Source organism: Balaenoptera physalus (genome assembly GCF_965194825.1).
Source record: "Balaenoptera physalus genome assembly, chromosome: 14".
Taxonomy (NCBI): Eukaryota; Metazoa; Chordata; class Mammalia; order Artiodactyla; family Balaenopteridae; genus Balaenoptera; species Balaenoptera physalus.
In genome coordinates this window covers 45,677,246-45,698,908 of record NC_138893.1, presented here as the reverse complement: position 1 = coordinate 45,698,908, position 21,663 = coordinate 45,677,246, and positions in this window count along the sequence as shown.

Below are 21,663 nucleotides of genomic sequence, written 5' to 3'. Positions count from 1 at the left end.
AGCAAATAAAAGGCAAAGGATTGAGAAGCAAAACTGAATTTCTTCATTACTAGCAGTTGACCTGGAAGCTGATTTCTCCCCTTACTCTCGTATTCTCGGATTTCAATAACTTCTTTTCACTTCCCCTTGGCTAAAGTGGCTGGAGAGCACATCGGTCACCAATTGGGCTGAACGTCAGCTAAGTGCTTTCAAGACCATCAGCAGCTCATGAAACATGGTTGCCTTTCTGTACAGCAGTTGCTTGGTTACTTTTCTGTAATAAAACACTCTGTTCTCTAAGGGATGATGACTCGATCGAAAGTTTTAAAGTGTAATTTGGCCCTTGTTATTTTCCATTTTAAACCGCTCCAATTGGGCCTTTATCCCACTCCTTGATACCACTGATTTATTTCAATTAAGATTCTCTGTGTTCAAGCACCACAATTAGCCACTGTCACTATGGATTCTCATCTACTCCCATTATTGATTGCCATCCCCCGGGATTTGTACATGGTTTCAAAGTTGACCACTGACAGTTAAGCACTAGTCCATTAGGGCTGAATGAAAAGTGAAGGCAGCAAGAATCTTCTAGCAAAGAACTTCCTTACAATATTGATGATAATAGCAACTTCCTTACAACATTGATAATAACAGCAACTATGGATAAAGTGCTTATTATGCAGAAGACATTATTCTATAAACTATATATACATATATATACAGTTTTAATTCTCACGACATGCCAATAAGATGGTACTCTTATTATCCTCATTTTTCTGGTGAGAAAACTGTGAAGCAAAGAGATTAACTGCCCAATTCACGGACATAGTAAGTGATGGATCCAGAATGCAAACCTAAGTAATCTGGCTTCAGAATCTTCCTCCTTCATCAGCACAAGTGACATTCCTCTGTAGCTGATACTAAATGAGTGAAAATACTGCTATTAATAATGGCTGCCTGATCTGATAAAATAAGCTTCCTTCATCAGTACAATATCTCTTGTCTCTACCATTCTGTGGTTCTCTGTTCCAAGCTTTGAAATTGAACTGACTATATCTAGCTAATGGGAGAATCAGAACCAGAACTCAGGTTCTCTGTGCTTTACTCAATGTTCTTTCCTCTATATCATTATTACTGGGCATGTGGAAGACAAACCCTTGTGATATTTGACCATTTTTATCTCCACAAGAGTAAATTTCTTATGGTTCAATCTCATGTGTGGGAATGACAGTAGCTCTTTTCTACCCATAAAGAGATAGTATTCTCTGTTAATAAAATAAAGATAACTAATTTGGGATAAATGTTCCTCTGTTTGAGTAGTTAACATTTTTGGCAAAGCAAATCTCCTCATTGCCAAACTTCTTACAAATCATATTGCCTACAGTGTGTGAATGCCAGGACCTTTGTATCTGAATCTGCTCATGCAGTTCAAACCTGGAGCACACCTGTCCAAAGGCAAAGGTAGGTTACTGAGGTCTTATCTTTTTGAATTCTTGATTTTTTAAATAATATCCTCTCTTGGGGACTAACTGATCGCCAGGTAGTTGCATGAATTTCATTCTGATAGCTGCCAACACATATAAAGAAGCTATGTAATGCATATGTAGGCCACAGCTCAACCAATTCTTAAACATGGATATAGGATACAGCTTAATGTAGGCAACTCTCATCTTCTCCTCAGCTAGTGACAGTTGTTCCTCTGATTTTTCTTAGTAACATCTTTTACCATGACCTCCCACCATGTAATGCTTTCCAAATTTTTTATTCTACCTACACAGTTTTGCTGCCCTCCTTTTCCTGTGCTCTTAGAGCAGCCTTCTAACTGTCCTCTGTGCTCCTCCCTCTTGAATTCATCCATCATGTTGCCTGACACATGCTTGGTTTGTATTATTTTTATATTCAAAAAACAATCAGTGATTCTCCATTGATTACCAATGAAAATGTTCTGCCTGACATTCAAGGCTGTCTATTCTCCAGTCATGACGTACTTTCCACTTCTGTTTCTCCTACTCTCCTATATGGGCCATATTTCTCTCTGTAACTGAGTTATGCCTATGCTTTCCCACCCCTATGCTTTTGCTTAAGTTCTTGCCACCCAAGAGCTATCAACATTATACTTATTTTTGTATCAATATTGTACTTACTTTTTGCAATCTCAATCAAGCGCCATTTGCTAAAGCAAAAAGGAAGCTATTCCCTTGACCTCTTACTTGGGAATCATGACCCCCTCCTCTGAAATCCATGCGCTCTATCCCTTTCTTTTTTTTTTTTTTAAGAGGATGTTATTTATTTATTTATTTTTTTTTTAAACATTTTTATTGGAGTATAATTGCTTTACAATGGTGTGTTAGTTTCTGCTTTATAACAAAGTGAATCAGTTATACATATACATATGTTCCCATATCTCTTCCCTCTTGCATCTCCCTCCCTCCCACCCTCCCTATCCCACCCCTCTAGGTGGTCACTTCCCACTTGTTTACATCCTCAACACATCTGCAAGTTTCTTAAAGAGAGCAACTCTGCCATTACTCTTTAAGTCCCCAACATGTAGGTTACATACAGTTAGCAACAATACGTAATACAAGAGTGAGTGAGTGAAAATGTATCACCTCAATACATGCTCAAGTTCCTTTACGAACACCTATGCTATGGTCCTTTCTTTCTGAATTTCCCGAAGTTCTCATACCGGATACGATAACAAGTGGGATTCAGCTGTGTTCACAACATTACAAAGAGAAACCCATGGTAATGGAATGTTCACATTAGAGACTGGACCCCTAAACAAAATAACTGTTTGTAGTTTATACTATAATACCTCTGGCTTTCATTTGTTTTACATAATACCTACTTGCATTCTCTGAAAAATCTGACTACATCTGTCTTTTTTGTCTGCTCATTATCGATGCTTCCCAGAATGTCTTTTCTCAACCTGACCCACTGAGTCAATTTCAAAACACAGCTGCAACTTCTTTTCTATGGTCTCTTCCCTGAAATCCACTCTGGGGCAAACTGACTTCTATGTTCCTTATTGTCTTCCCTTTATTTGTCCCTTCATTGTGACTTATATTACATGGCATTACAGTAGAATTGTTTGAATGTCTTTCTTTCCCATCAGACTATGCTTGCTTTGAGAGTAAAGGACAGATTCATTTCTCTGTCTCTAGTACCAACCCTGAAAAAGTTTTCCATAAACACACACACTGCTGAATCTTTTAGTACCAAAGTGAAATTCAAGGTGGAGGAAGAGTGAGACACTGACCAGTCTTGTCCTCAGAGCAACTTCCTGAGCCGTGCAAAAAAGGAATGGGGGGGGGGGTGATGTGGAAATTTTTTTTTTACCTGGATTAAATGCAACTGGGATTTGTCATAATAAAACATGACAGGAAACCCGTGGTATCTGTCCAAAATATTGAAAGGAAGATTCAACAGAACATAGCTAAGCAAAATGCTGGGAATACTGTTGCTTCAAATTTGCACTTAAGTTCAGATTTTTTTCATATATTGACTATACTAAGATCCTGTGATCAAACATGGCCAAACAGTTACACACAATCTCTGAGAAATAGTAACACGATTAGTTTATTCACTCACAAAATATAAGCCTATATCCTAACACACTTAAGAACAACTGTGAGCATCTTTCTCACAGCACAAACACAGAATATTTTTGTGTTTTTCCCAATTCATACTTTAACTTGTGAATGAGGGCTGAAAGCATAACTGCTCCTTCAAAGTCTTTGCAATGAATATTAATTTACAAAATCACTTGGCAGTAGTGTTACTAGGTAGGTTTTTATAAAACCCTATTTTTAAACCCGTACTCATTTTTTTGTGTGTGCTTTTCGCCTCTGATAAAATGTTTGCAATAACTCCACAAACCTTTAGTCTTCTGTTTGCAATATAAGTGCTTGCTATTGAGAAGGTAAAAGAAATATAGTGGCATTTGAAACTGTTTTGTACAAAAACCTTCTTTTAGAGGTTTGGGCATGTTTTGCGTTTATTCTTTTGCTTCTTTGTGCTCCTTCATCATGTCCAATAAAAATAAAAAGCTCTTTTAAATTTAGGTCAAAGCCTATTGGTAAGTACAGGCCTGAGAGAGAGCAGAGTCACCTATATGCTGGTTCTTCAAAAGAATGAATAACAAACTGCTATAATATTCCCTTTACCAGGTCATCATCCATCAAACACGATACAAAGAGGTAAGGAATTGTAGGGGTAAATTTGCCAGTTAACATCTCTTAATCAGAAATCTCAAGCTATATTTATTATTCTTTAAACGTTTAGAGGTTCAAAAAGAAACTGAGAATTTTTACTACTTTGAACTCGGCTATAATTTTTCTGATTTTCATAAATTACACATAGGATAGATTTAAGAGTCATAAGCCGTGAGAACAAAAATCAGGACTATGTCTCCTGTTTTGGTGAATAGAATACAGTGTAGTGGTTAGAAGGACAGGCCCCAGGGTCATATTAAACCTAGGTTCAAGTGTTACTCATCAGCCTGAATTAGTTGAGAGACTTTGAGCAGATCACCTAAATCTCCGAAGCCTCCATAAAACGACGATGATAACAGTATCTACCTCAAGGTGGCCATAAGCCAGTACAGAATGGCACAGCCCACCTCAGTCATAGGATTGCAGATCCCCTTCTAACTCCATCCAGTAAGAAGGCTGGAATGCTAACATCAAAATATCCCTGCTTCCCACAGAGTATACAGCTCCAGAAACAAACAAAAAATTAAATCTAATGCTCGTTCAACTCAAAGACATGCTATGTGACATTTGGCCTTTTGAAATCTAAAACTGAACTAAACTAACATCTAATTATGATAGGATTTCACCATATGATGCATTTTATTTCTACCTTATCCAATGTGAAGTTAAATAACCATAGCCAAACTTGGATGCTCTCCATGTGATCATGATAGGGAGGTCAGTTGAAATTCTAAGCAAACTTGCCCTTTGAGTCTACCTAAAATTTCCAAAGATGACCATGTCAGAGGCAGCTGGCTACCTACAGAAGAGGGAGCAAAAGAAGCCATCTCTGGGAGCTGCAGTACCAAAACCCTCCAACCCTTCTACAGCCAGCAATGCTTGTTAGTGAGAAGGAGTGAGCTGGTGGTCATATGTCCACTTGGTGTTTGCAGTGTCCTTGTCAAGAGTTTTGAAAAATAAAGGCTTAAATCATTTTACATGAAACAATGTGGGGTTTTTTTTTGTGTGTGCAGCTACTTATCCATTTTGGGTAACTCAAGAAATCGAGTCTGACACACAGTTGAACAAACTGTCACTGTTAGGAAAAGGCAGCTATTTTATGAAGACATCCTACTGTTTGGTATGCTGCTATGTTGACCACTGAGGGGAAGTATACAAAAAACTGAAGAGGAAATTTCTGTACCGATGTTGAAATACAGTGCATTCGCAGGTAGCAAATTAGAAGACTGGCTGTCAGGCCGCCTGTAACCTGGGGTGACGCACACAGGAGTCCTGGGGCACATATGCAAGGGAATGTCTTACAAGTAGAGACTACTGGTACTCCCCATGCTGGGCATGCAGGGAATTCTCATACATGGCTCCAGAGTTAAAATGGTGAAGGTTTCCTACTGCTATGACTCTGTGACTGGCCTCTTTGTGGATGGGGAGGAGCAGGGGTGGATAAAGTGGGCCTTATCTTCAGAGAGAGATCACTCCTGTGTATACTCAGCCTGAAAGACAGAGCCTAAGGGACCTGGATGCTTTGAACCGGTCTCCTTTCTGCTTGGGAACATTGACTGAGTCCTGATGGGGGGAAACTCCTCCACTGTGGCATGAAACAAGATGCTGAGTCCCCTCATGGAGATATTTGACAAGCTAAGACAGAGAGAGTCCAGGATGATGAGAGGCTTTGCATCAGCCATCAGGTAGCAAACACAGTATGGCAGGAGGCAGGGAGAATTGTCCTGAGCCTAGGTGTCACAAAACTCCTCCTCATATGTAGACTTTTGGTCTTAGATAAGAGGTTATATATAAAGCCATTAAAAATTTATAGAAAGTGTCAATTTGTTAAATGGAAAGTCTGTTAAATGGAAAATTTAAAGCGTCAATATATTAAATGGAAAATTTAAAAATATCCCAATTTGCATAAACTTTTCTCATTTGATAATATAACTGGGGACTCAGAAATGGAATGGAAGTCTGCACCTTGGTTTCTCTTGACCCTGAGAGATGCACATTGTGAGATTAGTAGAATATCTCTTAGAAATTTGTTTCAGTTCTGTTTGTATGTTCTATCAATGCTTTTCTCCATTGTTAATTATCTTTTTTTTTTTTTTAAATGTCAATGTCTCAGTCTCTTTTCCAAAGAGAACTGGCTGAAGATTCCCATGCAGACTTAGACTAGGGAGGCGGGCCTGGTGCTGGTGAGAGGCAGAGCTGAAGACAACGAGGGCAGGCAGAAGTGAGACTGTGTGTCAGCCAATGCGCTCAAGTGTGGGGGCGCTCCTAACGGCGCTTCTGCTCGCTCAGATTTAGGTCACATTGCGTTTCAGTTTTCACGAGGAAGGCTGCTACTTTATAGCACACGTCATCCTCCGAGGGCCCTGCTTGCATGAGACTGAATCCAGCTGTTCCACTTGACAGAGATATGACTGTATCTAAGGCCTCTCTGCCTCTGAGTGACCACAGGGAGCTCAAACCCGGGTTACACCCTGCTCTGTGTTTCTCTGGCTGTCTTGCAATTAGCTAACGTAAGACTCTCATCATTCAACTCGCAGGCAAGCAGGAGAAATAGTTAATTTTCTCTTTTCCTTCTTTTGGCCTGTCACAGAACCATGACACGAGAAAAGACCAAATCTGCATAATATTACACAAAGAATTTGGTACTTTCAGAGAAAGTTTGGAGCTAGCAATGGATTCCATTGCTAGCTCTGTTGCAAAAGCATTTCTTTTAGAGAACCACTAAAAGGTACATGCTAATTGAAATCTTGAGGATGGGGGCTGGGCATCAGTAAAGAGATGCAGTCTGCCTTTGGGGAGGCATCTGTCACAGACACCACCACTGGAAACAAAGCTTGGGCACTGATCCTGGAACAAGCTGAACACGGAGAAGCTCCCTATCTTCCCACGTACACCACGGAATAGCTTTCAGCCTGAAAGCACTGGGGCTCTGTTGCCGCAGGGTAAAGCAGATCCGATGCTAATGCTGCTTGTCTGTGTACAACGTCTCAGAACACGTCCTCATAGAAGGGAGGCAGCTCTCAGCTCAGAGAAATCTGGCTTTATCTGCTGGGCTAGAGTGTCATTTAATGAGTGCCTTTGTTGAGGGTACAAAGGAGGGAGGGTGAGGAGAGGGTGCAGAAGGAGATGCAAACTGATGAATAAAAACTGAGCTTTCAGACTCTACACAGCACCTGCCTGTGGTCAGATGAGGTTTTAAAAGTAGGTAAGATAAGCAGCTGCCCATTGGGGTGAGTCTCTTAGCAGGGAAGACATAAGGTACCTTATTCACCTCTTCACCCGCAAGCCATCAGTGACAGTTAAAAGGCCCTCCAACATATATTTGAAAGCATCTGAACTAAACTCTTTTGTGTTTGCGGAGGGACTGCAGGGATTCCTCAATTCAGTTGCCTTTAAAATCATATGCATATATTGGAAATGCATGTCCCTAAAGGAACATCTCCACCAGGACCACCTGGACCCCGATTCAGCTATAATAGATCAGTATCTCTGGGGTGAAGCCCTTAAGTAACCCCCCAACCCCAGACCTACAGGCCCAGGTGAATATTACACATGTTAATGTCTGAGCCATTGCCTGCAAACTTCTGGGGTGGGGGGGTTGATTCTTTTCCTTGGGAAACCATCTGTACTACCCCTCAACTGAATTTTCCCATTCATTCCCTGCAGATTTTTTTCCCCAGTTCTTTATCATCTGGTAGTGTTTGCATGATTCCTGTATCTTGAAATTGCTTGTTTATATATGGGTGTGTTCTATTCCTCCTGACATGTTTTTCACCCTGTGATTCTGATTGTGTCTCTAACTATAGGATTAGCCCATGAGTTTCAGGTATATCCTCCCACTGCCCAGGCCACACTCCACAGGAGTTCCTAACAGGGGCATCTTCACAGCATGCCTCAACTTTGTGCTACTATTTCTTTAAGCCTTAGAAGAGGTTTCAGTGTTAAAGTGTACCTCCACCTCCGTTAGAAACACATTCTTATTAATGATAAGCAATTGAACAAAGTTTATTAAACAAGATTTTTAACTCTATCCAGTAAATAATCAGTGATATACACTAAGATAGATAGATAGATGAAAGATAAATAGGTATTCACTATGGCATTCAATCTATATTGGTAACAATTTGGAAGCAACTTAAATGTCAGTTAAATAAATTTTATACTTCAAATGAAGGAATGTTATTAATATTAGACTGCCTTTTCCGTGTAATATGAAGGACAATTTTTTGAACAGTGTTAAATCTGGTCATTCAATTTGGGCTCTACAGCTTTTATCACCAAAGCTACCTGTGCCATTAAAAATACAGGTTAGAAAAACCGAAAAAGGAAAAGGAAAAGGAAAAGAAAGGAATGAAGGAAGACAGAAAAAGAAGGAAGGGAGGAAAAGAAAGGAGAATTTTAGAATGGGCTAGATGAGGGAGAAAAGAGAGCAAGAGGATAAATAAAAATAAATAAAATTATTAAAAGATAAAACGGGTAGGATATGATTCCAAAGGGTTCATTATGTGGGTTAGAACCCAGCCTCAGCCAACTGACCCCATGATGTTCTCACCTAGGTGTAACTCATTAGGGACTCAGTGAAATCACTGGCTTAGCTGCTGAAAATGACAAGAGCTCTAAAACTGTGAGTATTGCCAGAGGCAGTGAAATTTTGGAAAAGGAACCCCTCCACATAAGGAAAAAGGTAAAAGCAGTGTGTTGGTTCTTGCCATGTAAAAGCAGCCTTTCCCTGGCCAAACACTCTAGTGTGATCATCGTTGTAGGGGACAAAGTAGATAAAGAACAGAAAATTCAAACTAGCAGAATGAATCTTAGACAACAAATTAAGAACTGCAAGAAACAGAACATTCTTTAATTTTCTGTATTGCAACTAAATTTCTGTTTCAAGCCCCTTTTCTGCTGAGCTATAGGAATACTCAATCTATTTCATTTTATCTGCCCTTCACAGCATTTCTCTCTACATTGACTCTGAATACCAAGTCATGAGGTCTCATCAAGCTGTTAGTTTACCTTGTCATTGTTAAGTCATCCTTTGTGCCCATCCACAAAGCCCCTTTATATTAACCAGCTCTTTCTATTAACTGTGCCATTTATGGGTACAAAGGGATCTCCTGATACTTCTGTGCCTTGCTGTGGCCCTGGAAACATCTGCAAGGCTGCCTCAGGCCCCATTTGTCTAGGCATATTACATGGTCATTTCCCTCTTATGAGGTCTTACCACCTTTCCACAAATTCTTCTTTTTTCTGTATCCATCAATTTGCAGTGTGCCTTTGCCTTTCAGTCCCTTGACTCTGGACTTGTAAATTGTTTTAACCAACATGCATTTAGTAAATGTGGTATAAGCAGAGAATCTAGAAGTGCTTGTGCCTTGGGCCTTGTGTCCACGACAGTACTTTTCTTACCAATATGCCAGCAATATTTTATTTAAAAATTTAAAAACTTAAATTATATATGAAAATCCAAAGGATCTAGATAACTAGGATTTACACTGCCTGATTTCACAACTCATTATTTCAGAGGACATCAGCACGATGGCAGAATAGGAGGTTTCAGCTCTCTTATCCCTGAAATAAACACTGATTTTAACAACCACCATGGGCAGGAATAACTTTATGGGAGCCCAGACTACATCTGAGAGATCCCAGCACCTCAGTGGTGCAAAAAGTCTGAGAATAGATGCACTGAAGACGGTAAGAAGAACAGTTTCACTTTATCCCCATCACCCCTCTCCTAAGGTGGCACAGTTCAGGGCCAGCAGAGAACCACTTGGCCCACAATTTCTCTAAAGGCAAAGTGCTTGTCTGGCTTCCTCAGACTTGTGGGACATTACCCAAGTGGCCCCCTTCTGATTTGCCCCACCCAGAACACTGAGGGAATTGGCACAGCTGAATAGTCTGGGAACAGCTACGAACAGAGAAAAGAGACGGGGACCCACTGCTAACAGCACATGAATCTCAACAGTCAGCCTCAGATCCTACTCAGTGGTCCACAGTCTCCACCGAGAGCCCTGCCCACAAACCCCAGAGGACTCTACCTACCAGGCACCCCCAGCTATCCTACCTGTGCTCCCAGTATTCCACACACCAGCCATGGTGGTGACCTATCGCCCCCACAGACTGTGTGAAAGTGCATCTCTGCAGATGGTGTGTGCCAAGCTTCACAGATGGCATACACGAGCTCCTGCAGATAATATCCAAATAAATATCAACAGACATCTCAGTTCTGCCAAACTGGGAAAAGGTGCACAAACTTAAACACTGCAGGGCACTACCTTAGGAAAAACAAAGAGGAAGTTCTATGCACTAGCCAGTTCAGGCTGGCTTTTCAGGATCAAGGGAAGGCACACAATCCTAAAACTTCACCCTCAGGAGAGCATAAGAGGAGTGGAGCAGGTGCACCCATAGAAAAGGTCTGAGAGACCAATATCTCTAGATGAGCTAGCTAGTGAAGGTCTGTCTCTCCCAAAGCCAGTCAGTAAGGACTAGAGCGAAATGTGAACACAACAAAGCAAGGCTTCAAAGAAGGCAAGAATGAAGGAATAAAACAATGCTCCAGTGTCTGACACCAAAGGGAAAAAATATCTATGTTTACCAAACAAAGAATCCAAAGTAAGTATCTCAAAGAAGTTTAGTGAGCTATAAGAGAATACTAATAGGCACCTAAACAAAATCAGGAACACAATACATGGACAAAATGAGAATTTTAACAAACAGAGAATGACCATAAAAAAAGAACCACAGATAGTCTGCAGCTGTAGAATACAATGACTGAACTAACAAATTAAAAAGAGAGATTCAACAGCAAACTTGATCAAGCAGAAGAAAGAATCAGCAAACTCAAAGATTATTTGAAATTGAAATTACATTTACTTCTTTGTCATGGCAGCGTAAGGTATTGTTTTTCCATTGTTTTTGAATGTGGCTATGCAATTGTTCTACCATCTTTTATTGAAAAGACCATTCAATGAATTCCCTTAACACTCTCTGTTAAGTATCAGTTCACTATAAAAGTCACAGTTTACTTCCGGGTATGTTCTATTCTGTTCCATTGATTTATTTGTCTGCACTCATACACAAAACCACATTGTCTTGATATAAGTTTTTCATTTTTTAAACCACTTTATATATAAAAGTATAATTGGCATGTAAAAAGCTGTATATATTTAATGTATTCAATTTGATGAGTTTGGGGATAAGTATACCCCTGTGAAACCAAGACCACCATCAAAACCATAACCATATCCATCACCTCCCAAAGTTTCCTTCCACATCCATCAACATCATCATCATTATTTGTGGTAAGAACATTTAACATAAGATCTATCCACTCAGCTAGTTTTAAGTATACAATACAGTATTATTAACTACAGGCACTATGTTGTATAGTGGATCACCAAACTTTTTTTATCTTGGATAACTGAAACTTTGTACTGTTTGACAATCACTTCCCCATTGACTTCTCTTCCCAACCTTTGGCTACTACCATTCTACTTTCTGTTTCTATGAGTATGACTATCTTAGATTCCACGCAGTATTTGTCTTTCTGTGTGTAGCTTATTTCACTTAACATAATGTTCTATAGATCCATCAAAGTTAATGCAAATGGCAGAATTTCCTTCATTTTAAGGCTGAATAATATACCATTACATGTACAAACCATATTTTCGTTATTTATTTATAGGTTGGTGGACATTTAAGTCATTCATATATCTTGGATATTGTGAATAATGCTGCAATGACTATGGGAGTGCAGTTCTTTTTATGAGATTCTGATTTTAATTTCTTTGGATAAATACCCAGAAGTGAAGTTTCTGGACCATACAGTAGTTCTATTTTTAATTTTTTGTAGAAGCTCCATACTCTTTTCCATAATGGCTGTACCTATTTACATTCTCACCAACAGTATACTGGGGTTTCCTTTTCTTCACATCCTTGCCAATACTTTTCATTCCTTGTCTTTTTGACAGTAGCCATCCTAATTGGTGTGAGGTGATATTGCATGGTTTTATTTGCATTTCTCTGGTGATTGGTGATGCTGAGCATGTTTTCATACACCTGTTGAACATTTGTATACCTTTGCAGAAATGTCTATTCAAGTCCCTTTCCTATTTTCTAGTTGGTTTCTTTGTTGTTGTTTTCTATTGAGTAGCATGTATTTCTTATATATTTAAAATATTAATCCCTCATCAGATATTTGGTTTGCAAATATTTTCTCCCATTCATAGGTTGTCTTTTCACTTTGTTGATTGTTTCCTTACTGTGCAGAAGCTTTTCAGGTTGATGTAATCACTCTTATTTTTTCATTTTGTTGCCTGTGCTTTTGGTGTCATATGCAAAAAAAAAAAAAAAAAAAACAAAACAACAGCAACAACAAAAAAACAAACCTATGCCAAAAGTATGTCATGGAGTTTTCTCTAGGTTTTCTTCTAGTAGTTGTACAAGTTTCAGGACTTTTATTTAAGTCTTTCATCATTTTGAGTTGGGTTTGGTGTATGGTATATTTCTGGGCTCTTTGTTTTGTTCCATTGGTCTTTGTGTCTGTTTTTATGTTAGTACTATACTGTTTAGATTACTATCGCTTTGTAATATAACTTGAACTCAGGAAGTGTGATGTCTTCAGCTTTGTTCTTCTGGCTCAAGATTGCTTTGGCTATTCAGAGTCTTTGGGTGTTCTATATAAATTTCAGAATTTTTTTTCTATTTCTCTAAAAGAACCATTGAAATTTTGATAGGGATTGCACTGAATCTGTAGATCACTGGGTAGCATGGATATTTTTACAATATTTGTTCTTCCAATCTGTGAACATGATGTATCTTTATCTTTGTGTCCTCTTCAATTTTTGTCAATATTTCAACAGTATGTTTGCAATGTACAGATCTTTTATCTCCTTATTTAAAATTAGGCCTAAGCATTTTTTATTTGATGCTATTAGAAATAGCAATGTTTTCTTAATTTATTTTGCATATAATCTATTGTTAAAGGATAGAAATGTAATTGATTTTTGTACATTGATTTTATAACCTGCAACTTTATTGTATTTTTTTATGAGTTCTATGAGTTTTGGGTGTAGTCTTTAGGGTTTTTTATACATAAGATTATGTCAGCTGCAAATAGAGTCAATTTTACCTCTTCCTTTCCGATCTGGATGCTTTATTTTTCTCACCTAACTGCTCTGGCTAGGAATTCTAGTACTCTGTTGAGTAGAAGTTGCAAGAGTGGGCATATTTATCTTGCTCCTGATCTTAGAAAACAAGCTTCCAGGTTTTCAAAATTTAGTATGATGTTAGTTGTGGGCTTGTCATTTATGACCTATATTATGTTGAAGTACATTTCTTGTATACCTAATTCTTTGAGAGTTTTTTTTTTTATCATAAACATCTTGATTTTTAATCAAACATTTTTCTGCATCTATTGATGATATGATTTTTATACTTCATTCTGTTAATGTGGTGAACTGCATTGATCAATTTGCATATGTTGAAACATCTTTGTATTCCAAGGATAAATCCCATTAGATCATGGTGCATGATCCCTTTAATATTTTGTTAAATTCAGTTTGCTAAAATTTGCTTGAGGATTTTTCTTCTATGTTCATCAGGGATACTGACCTATAATTTTATTTACTTGTAGTATACTGTCTTTTGCAGGCAGCAAATAGTTGAATCCTGTTTCGTTTTGTTTTGTTTTGTTTCCATTCGGCCCCTCTATATCTTTTGATTGGATACTTTAATCCAAAACATAAAAGTTACACAAGAAAACAGAGAACAAATTTTCATGACCTTGGGTTTAGAAGTAAGTTTTCCTATACAACACCAAAAGCATGGCCCATAAAAGAAAAAAGAGGAAAAGGTAAACTGGAGTTAATTAAAATTTTTAAAATATTCTCTTTAAAAACTATTTAAAATGAGAAGATAAGCCATAGACTAGGAGAACAGTTTTGCAGATCATATATTGATTATTAGCCTCATATTTAGATTATATCAAAAACACATAACTCTGTGATAAAACTAAAACCCAGTTTAAAAAATATTTACATAAGATTTAAGTTCACCACATAAGACATTTCACCAAAGATGAAATACAAATGGCTAATAAGCACATGAAGAGAAACTCAACATCAACAGTCATTAGGAAAATACAAATTAAAATGATAATGAGATACTACTAGCCTGGTGGCTGTGTAATGGTAGCTCATTGTGGTTTTAATTTGCATTTCAAAGGGACTGACAGTACCATCAGTGAGAGTATGTTAAAGCAAAACTCTTTCACTGCTAGTGGAAATGTACAGCTATTTTGGAAAAACACTTTGGCAGTTCTTGAAAACAAATTAACATGAACCTCCAATACCATATGACCCAGCAATCCCACTCCTATGTCTCTTTCCAAAGAAATAAAGACATATGTCTACACAAATGTTCATGGCAGCATTATTCTTAATAGCCAAAAACCTTAAAAAACGGAAATGGTTTTCAATTAATGGATAAATAACTAAAATTTAGTGTAGCAATTCAATGGAAAATACTTAACAATGAAGAAGAACTATTTTTACAAGGAACAAGAATGTATCTTCAAAAATGGTATGTTACATGAAAGAAGTCAGACACAATAGACTACCTGGTGCACGATTCTATTTATATGAAATTTCTTTTTTTTTAAAAGCAAAATTATAGAAGCATAAAGCACATTAGTTGTTTTTTAGGGCTAAGAGTGGGTGAGGAGCTGACCTGTGATATACCAAAGGGAGCTCTTGTATGATAAAAATGTTCAAAAACTAGATTGAAATGATGGTTGTACAATGATATAAATTCACTAAAAATAAACTCTCTGTACACTTCCAACATACAAATAATCTAGATGAAATGGACACATTCTTAGAAAGATTCAAACTACTAAAATGAGTGGCACTGAAGGAAACAGAAAATCTGAACAGACTTAACAAATTAAGTGCCTGAGTTAGTAAGCAAAACTTTTCTACAGAGAAAAACCCAGACAGTGTCACTGGCAAATCCTACCAAATGTTTATAAAAGAATTAATGCCAATAATTCACAAACTCTTCCATAAAGCATAATATGAATCCTTCCTAACTCATTCTCTTAGGCCAAGTATTACTCTGATATAAAATCCAGGCAAAGATATCACGAGAAGATAAAGCAGACCAATATCCCTGTAATGATTAATCTCATGTGTCAACTTGGCCAAGCTATGTTACCTAGATATTTGGTCAAATATTATTCTCGATGTTTTTGTGAAAGTATTTTTTAGATAAGATTGACATTTAAATCAGCAGACTTTGAATAAAGCAAATTGCCCTCCATACTGTGTATGGGCCTATTTAATCAGTTGAAGTTGTACTCTGAAGAAGAGGAAATTCTGCCAGCTGACTACCTTCAGACTTAAACTGAAATTTCAACCCTTCCCTGTGTCTCCAGCCTGCTGGCCTACCCTGCAGAGTTTGGACTTGCCAACCTCCACAGTCATGTGAGCCAAATCCTTAAGTCAATCTCTTTCTCTCTCTCTCATACATGCAATATCACAATAGGATATATATTTTATATATATATATATATATATATATATATATATATATACACACACATACATACACACACAATAGGATATATATGAGGATATAGAATAGGAGATATATATACATATATAACCACACACTATATGTTTGCGTGTGTGTGTGTGTGTGTATATATATATATATAAAACAGGGTAGATACATATGTGTGTACTGTGTGTATTTATCCTATTGTGTCTCTTTTTCTGGAGAACTTTAACTAATACAATCCCTTTTGCATATGGATGCAAAAATCTGCAAGTACTAGTGAAATAGATACAGCTGCACATAACATGATTATATAGCATGACCAAGTAGGATTTATCTTAGGAATGTAAGGCTGGTTCAATATATGGAAATAAATCAATGTAATATACCATGTTAATATAATAAAGGAGAAAAACTGACAGTCCTCTCAATAATGTAGAAAAAATCATTTCACAAAAATCAAGTCTTTCATTATAACTATACTCAATAAATTAGGAATAGGAGAGAACTTCCTCAGCATGATAAAGAACAGCTATGAAAAAATCCATAGCTAACATCATATTTAGTGGTAAAAGACAAAGCTCTTCCTCTAAGACTGGGGACAAGACAAGAATGTCAGCCCTCACCATTTATATTCAACATTGTAGTGGAATGCTAGTGGCATCCAGATAGAAAAGAAAGAACTAAAACTGTCTATTCATAGAGGACATAATACTTCATATAAAAAATTCTCAAGAATCCACACACAAAAGAAACTATTATAGTTAATAAGATTAGCTAGGTTATAGGATACAAGATAGATATAAAAATAAAATCAATACACTAGCAATTAAAAATCTGAACATAAAACTAAGAAACTTCATAATACCTTATTCTATTTACAATACAGGCATACCTCATTTTATTCTGCTTTGCTTTACTGCAACTCACAAATACTGTGTTTTTTTTACAAATTGAAGGTTTGTGACAACCCTGCATCAAGCAAGTCTATTGGCATGTTTCTGACAGCATTTGCTCACTTTGTGTACCTTTGTCACATATGGCTAATTCTCACAATATTTCAAACTTTTTTATTATTATATTTGTTATGATGATCTGTGATCAGTGATCTTTGATGTTACTATTGCAACTGTTTTAAGGCACAACAAAATGTGCCCATATAAGATGGTGAACTTAATCAATTAATGTTGTATATGTTCTAACTATTCTACTGACTGGCAGTTCCCTCATCTTTCTCCCTTTCCTTGGGACTCCCTATTGCCTGAAACACAAATATTGAAATTAGGCCAACTAATAACCCAACAATGGCTTCAAAGTGTTCAACTGAAAGGAAGAGCCACAAGTCTCTCACCGAAAATAAGAAATAATTAAGCCTAGTGAGGAAGGCATGTTGAAAGCAGAGATAGGCTGAAATCTAGGCCTCTTGTGCCACTTAGCCAAGTTATAAATGCAAGAAAAATTCTCGAAGGAAATTTAAAAGTGCTACTCCAGTGAACACACAAATAAAGTGAAACAGCCTTATTGCTAATATGAAGAAAGATTTAGTGGTCTGAATAGATGATCAAACCAACCACAACATCCCCTTATGCCAAAGCCTAATCTAGAGCAAGGCCTTAACTCTCTTCAATTCAGTGAAGGCTGAGAGAGGTGAGGAAGCACAGAAAAACAGTTTGAAGCTAGCAGAGGTTGGTTCGTGAAGTGTTTTTGTTTGTTTGTTTGTTCTTTGGTCACACCACCCACGGGATCCTAGTTCCACAACCAGGGATCAAACCTGTGCCCTCCGAAATGGAAGCACAGAGTCCCAACCACTGAACTGCCAGGGATATCCAGTTCATGAGGTTTAAGAAAAGAAGTCATCTCCATAACAGAAAAGTACAAGGTGAAGCAGCAGGTGCTGATGTAGAAGCTGCAGCAAGCTACCTGGAAGATCTAGCTAAGAGAATTAATGAAAGTGGCTACATTAAACAATAGATTCTTAATGTAGATGAAACAGCCTTCTGTTGGAAGAAAATGCCATGCAGGACTTTCACAGCTAGAGAGAAGTCAATGTCTGCCTTCAGAGCTTCAAAGAACAGGCTGGCTCTAGAGAGATAGGGACTAATATATTTGGTGACTTTCAGTTGAAGCCAAAGCTCATTTACCATTCTGAAAATCCTAGGGCCCTTAAGAATTATGCTAAATTGACTTGTCCTGTGCTCTATAAATTGACTAACAAAGCCTGGCTGACAGCATATCTGTTTACAACATGGTTTATTGAATATTTTAAACCCATTGTTGAGAAGTACTACTCAGAAAAAAAGGATTTCTTTCAAAATAGTACTACTCATTAACAATGCACCTGGTCACCCAAGAGCTAGGATGGAACTGTACAACAAGATTAATGTTTTTTTTACATGTCTGCTAACACAACATCCATTCTGCAGCCCATGAACCAAGGAGCAATTTCGGTTTTCAAGTCTCATTCTTTAAGAAATATTTTGTAGGGCTATAGCCACCATAGATAGTGATTCCTCAGACAAATTTGGGAAAAGTCAATTGAAAACCATTAGGAAATGATTCACCACTCTAGATGCCAGTAGGAACATTTGTGATTCATGGGAAGAGGTCAAAATATCAACATTAACAGAAGTTTGGAAGAAATTGATTCCAACCCTCATGGATGACTTGGAGGGGTTCAAAAACTTCAGTGGAGGAAGTAACTACACATATGATGGAAATAGCAAGAGAACTAGAATTAGAATTGGAGACGGAATATGGGACTAAATTGCTGCAATCTCATGATAAAACTTTAAAGAATGAGGAGCTGCCACTTATGGATGAGCAAAACAGAATAGTTTCTTGAGATGGAAACTACTCCTGGTGAAGGTGCTATGGAATTGTTGAAATGACCACGAAAAATTTAGAATAGTACATAAACTTAGTTGATAAAGCAGCATCAGAGTTTGAGAGGACTGACTCCAACTTAGAAGTTCTACTCTGGGCAAAATGCTACAGAATAGCACTGCATGCTACAGAGAAATTGTTCACGAAAGGAAGAGTCAATTGATGCAGCCAGTGACGTTGTTGTTTTATCTTAGGAAATTGCCACAGCCATCCCAGCCTTCAGTAGTCACCATCCTAGTCAGTAGCCATCAACGTCGAGGCAAGACCCTCCAACAGCAAAAATATTATGACTTGCTAAAGACTCAGATGATGGTTAGCAATTTTTAGCATTAATGTATTTTTAATTGCACACTTAATAGACTACAGTATAGTGTAAACATAACTTTCATATGCCCTGAGAAATTTTTTTTTTAATTGTGTGACTCAGTTTTTTGTGATATTTACTTCATTGTAGTTGTCTGGACTTGAACCTGCAATATCTCTGATATATGCCTGTAGCTTTAAAAAGTAAAATCCTTAGGAATAAATTCAATTAAATAAGTGTAGGGCTTGTACACTGATAGCTACAAAATACTGTCAGAGGAAACTTAAAAGACCTAAATAAATTGAAGTATCTCATTTTATAGATTGGAAGACAACATTGCTAAGGTGCAGTACTCCCCAAATTGATCTACAACTGAAGACAATCTCTATCAAAATCTCAATTACCCTTTTTTTTGCCGAAATGGACAAGATGATCCTGAAATTCACATAGAGACCCAAAATAGCAAAAATAATTTTGTAAAAGAACAAAGTTGGTGGACTTACACTTCCCAACTGCAGCTTATTAGAAAGCTACAGTAAACAAGAGAGCATGATCCTGGCATAAGGACAGACACACCAATCAATGACATGGAAATTAGAGTCTACAACTTAACCCACATGTTGATGGTCAACTGATTTTTAACAAGGGTGCCAAGACCATTTAATACGGAAAGAAGAATCCTTTCAACAAATGGTCCTGGGGTAAGTGGATATCCATTTGCAAAGGAATAAACTTGGATATCTACTTCATACCAAATTAAAAAAATAATTCTAAATAGATCAAAGACCTAAACTCACGAGCTAAAAATTACACAACTGTTAGAAGAAAATTTTTATGATCTTACATTAGGCAATAGTTTCCTAGATATGACATATAAAGCACAAACAACAAAAGGGAAAACAGATAAATTAGACGTCACTAAAAGGGAAAAAAAAATGCGTGTTTTCTAAGAACACCATCAAGAACATGAAAAGATAATCTATAGAATGGGAGAAAGTTTTTTCAAATAATACACCTGAAAAGTATCCAGTATCCAGAATATATAATGTTACAATGCAACAATAAAAAATAAAGGTAACAATTCAACTTTTAAAAATCCCAATATTTTTAAACTATCCCAATTAAAAAATGATCAAAACATTTGAGTAGACCTTCTCCAAAGAAGGTAAACAAATGATCAATAAGCACATGAAAAAATGCTCAACATAATTAGTCATTAGGGGAATGCAAATCAGAACCACAATAAGATACCACTAAGATAGCTATAAACAAAAACAAAAGATCTCAAAATAGCAAATGTTGGCAAAGATATATTTAAAAAAAGGTATATTTTAAAATCCATCTAGGTGTAGAAACAGAGAATTTTAAACCTCTAATCATGACTGAAGCAAACAAGGATATGAAAAATGGTTCTTTCCAAATAATTTACCAAAGAAAGATGGATATGTTCTAATGATACCCTCTTCCTGAGACTGGTTGAAATAACAAATCACAGTGTCTATGACATTGCATGGATGAGTGATTTACCAAGAAGGAGAAGAGCTATGGAAACACCTTGCTTCTTACTACATGGTATAGTATAGCCAAAAGAACATATAGAGTTCTAAAGATTATGTTTAAATTCAGAACCTATTGATTTTTAATAAAGCACACTATATTGGGCCTTAAGAAATGCGTCTGGGGCCATCATAGTTACAAAACTGCCTTGGATTTTGTAGGAGAGCTCTGAGTATTGATGATCCTGATCGGCAGTTCCTTCACTGGAAAAGACTGAGATTTACTTCGCCATTTTTTTTTTAAAGAGTCTATGCCCTTGCATTTGGGTAATGCAAAAGGAACAAACTGGGCATGAGCAGGGCTTTGGAGCAAAATATCTCTGATGTGCTTAGTGCAGTCTATGAAATTTAACAGGACCTAGGTAACTGGGCTGTGAAGTCCTACCATCTCCCCACCTCTTCTACCTAACACATTCGTTTTCAAATGTTAGTGTTAATAGTTTTCCACCTGAACTTGCTAAAATGGTGTAGAAGGATTATAGCCTTATCCATAAAGTCAGAATGAAAAAAATGCACAGCAACATTTAATTTACAAATCCCATGAATTTCTATTGATTTGGGAGTACATAGCCAGGAATAGTGAGAAAGTAATCTGCAATTTGTATCAAGGATGCCTATTTCAAATGCCTTTGTATTCCAAAGTGGTTACATTGCAAAAAAATAAGTAACCCTGCTGATGAGAAAACTCATGAGAATCTTCCTAGATATTATGCTTTTCTAAAATCAGTTTTAAATGTGAGAATAAGAGGTAGTGATAACCTAGTAAAGCTGTGAATGTATATACTTTTAAAAAATTTTTTAAGTGAATCTGTGAAAAGGGAAAAAAGATCATATTCCAAAAGAACTTACAAGAAAATTTACATAAGGGAGGAAGGTTTTCTTGTAATTTTATCTTAGAATTTACCCTTTGGGCTTAACAATGTTCAATTATTAAAATCACAAGGACAAGAAAAAATAAACTATTGAAAAAAGAATGTTGGCTACAGATATGGCACTGAATATTTCCATGTGTGTCTGAGTTTTCAACTTGAACTAGAATAAAAGTAGATGAGTATACTTAGAGGATCAAGCAAGTAATGATTATACAGGTAGTTGCTTCAAACATGGTGTTTGCTTAGTTTCCTCTACAATATCTGATTTGGGCTCTTTTACTTCCAGATCAAGGGTAAAGTGG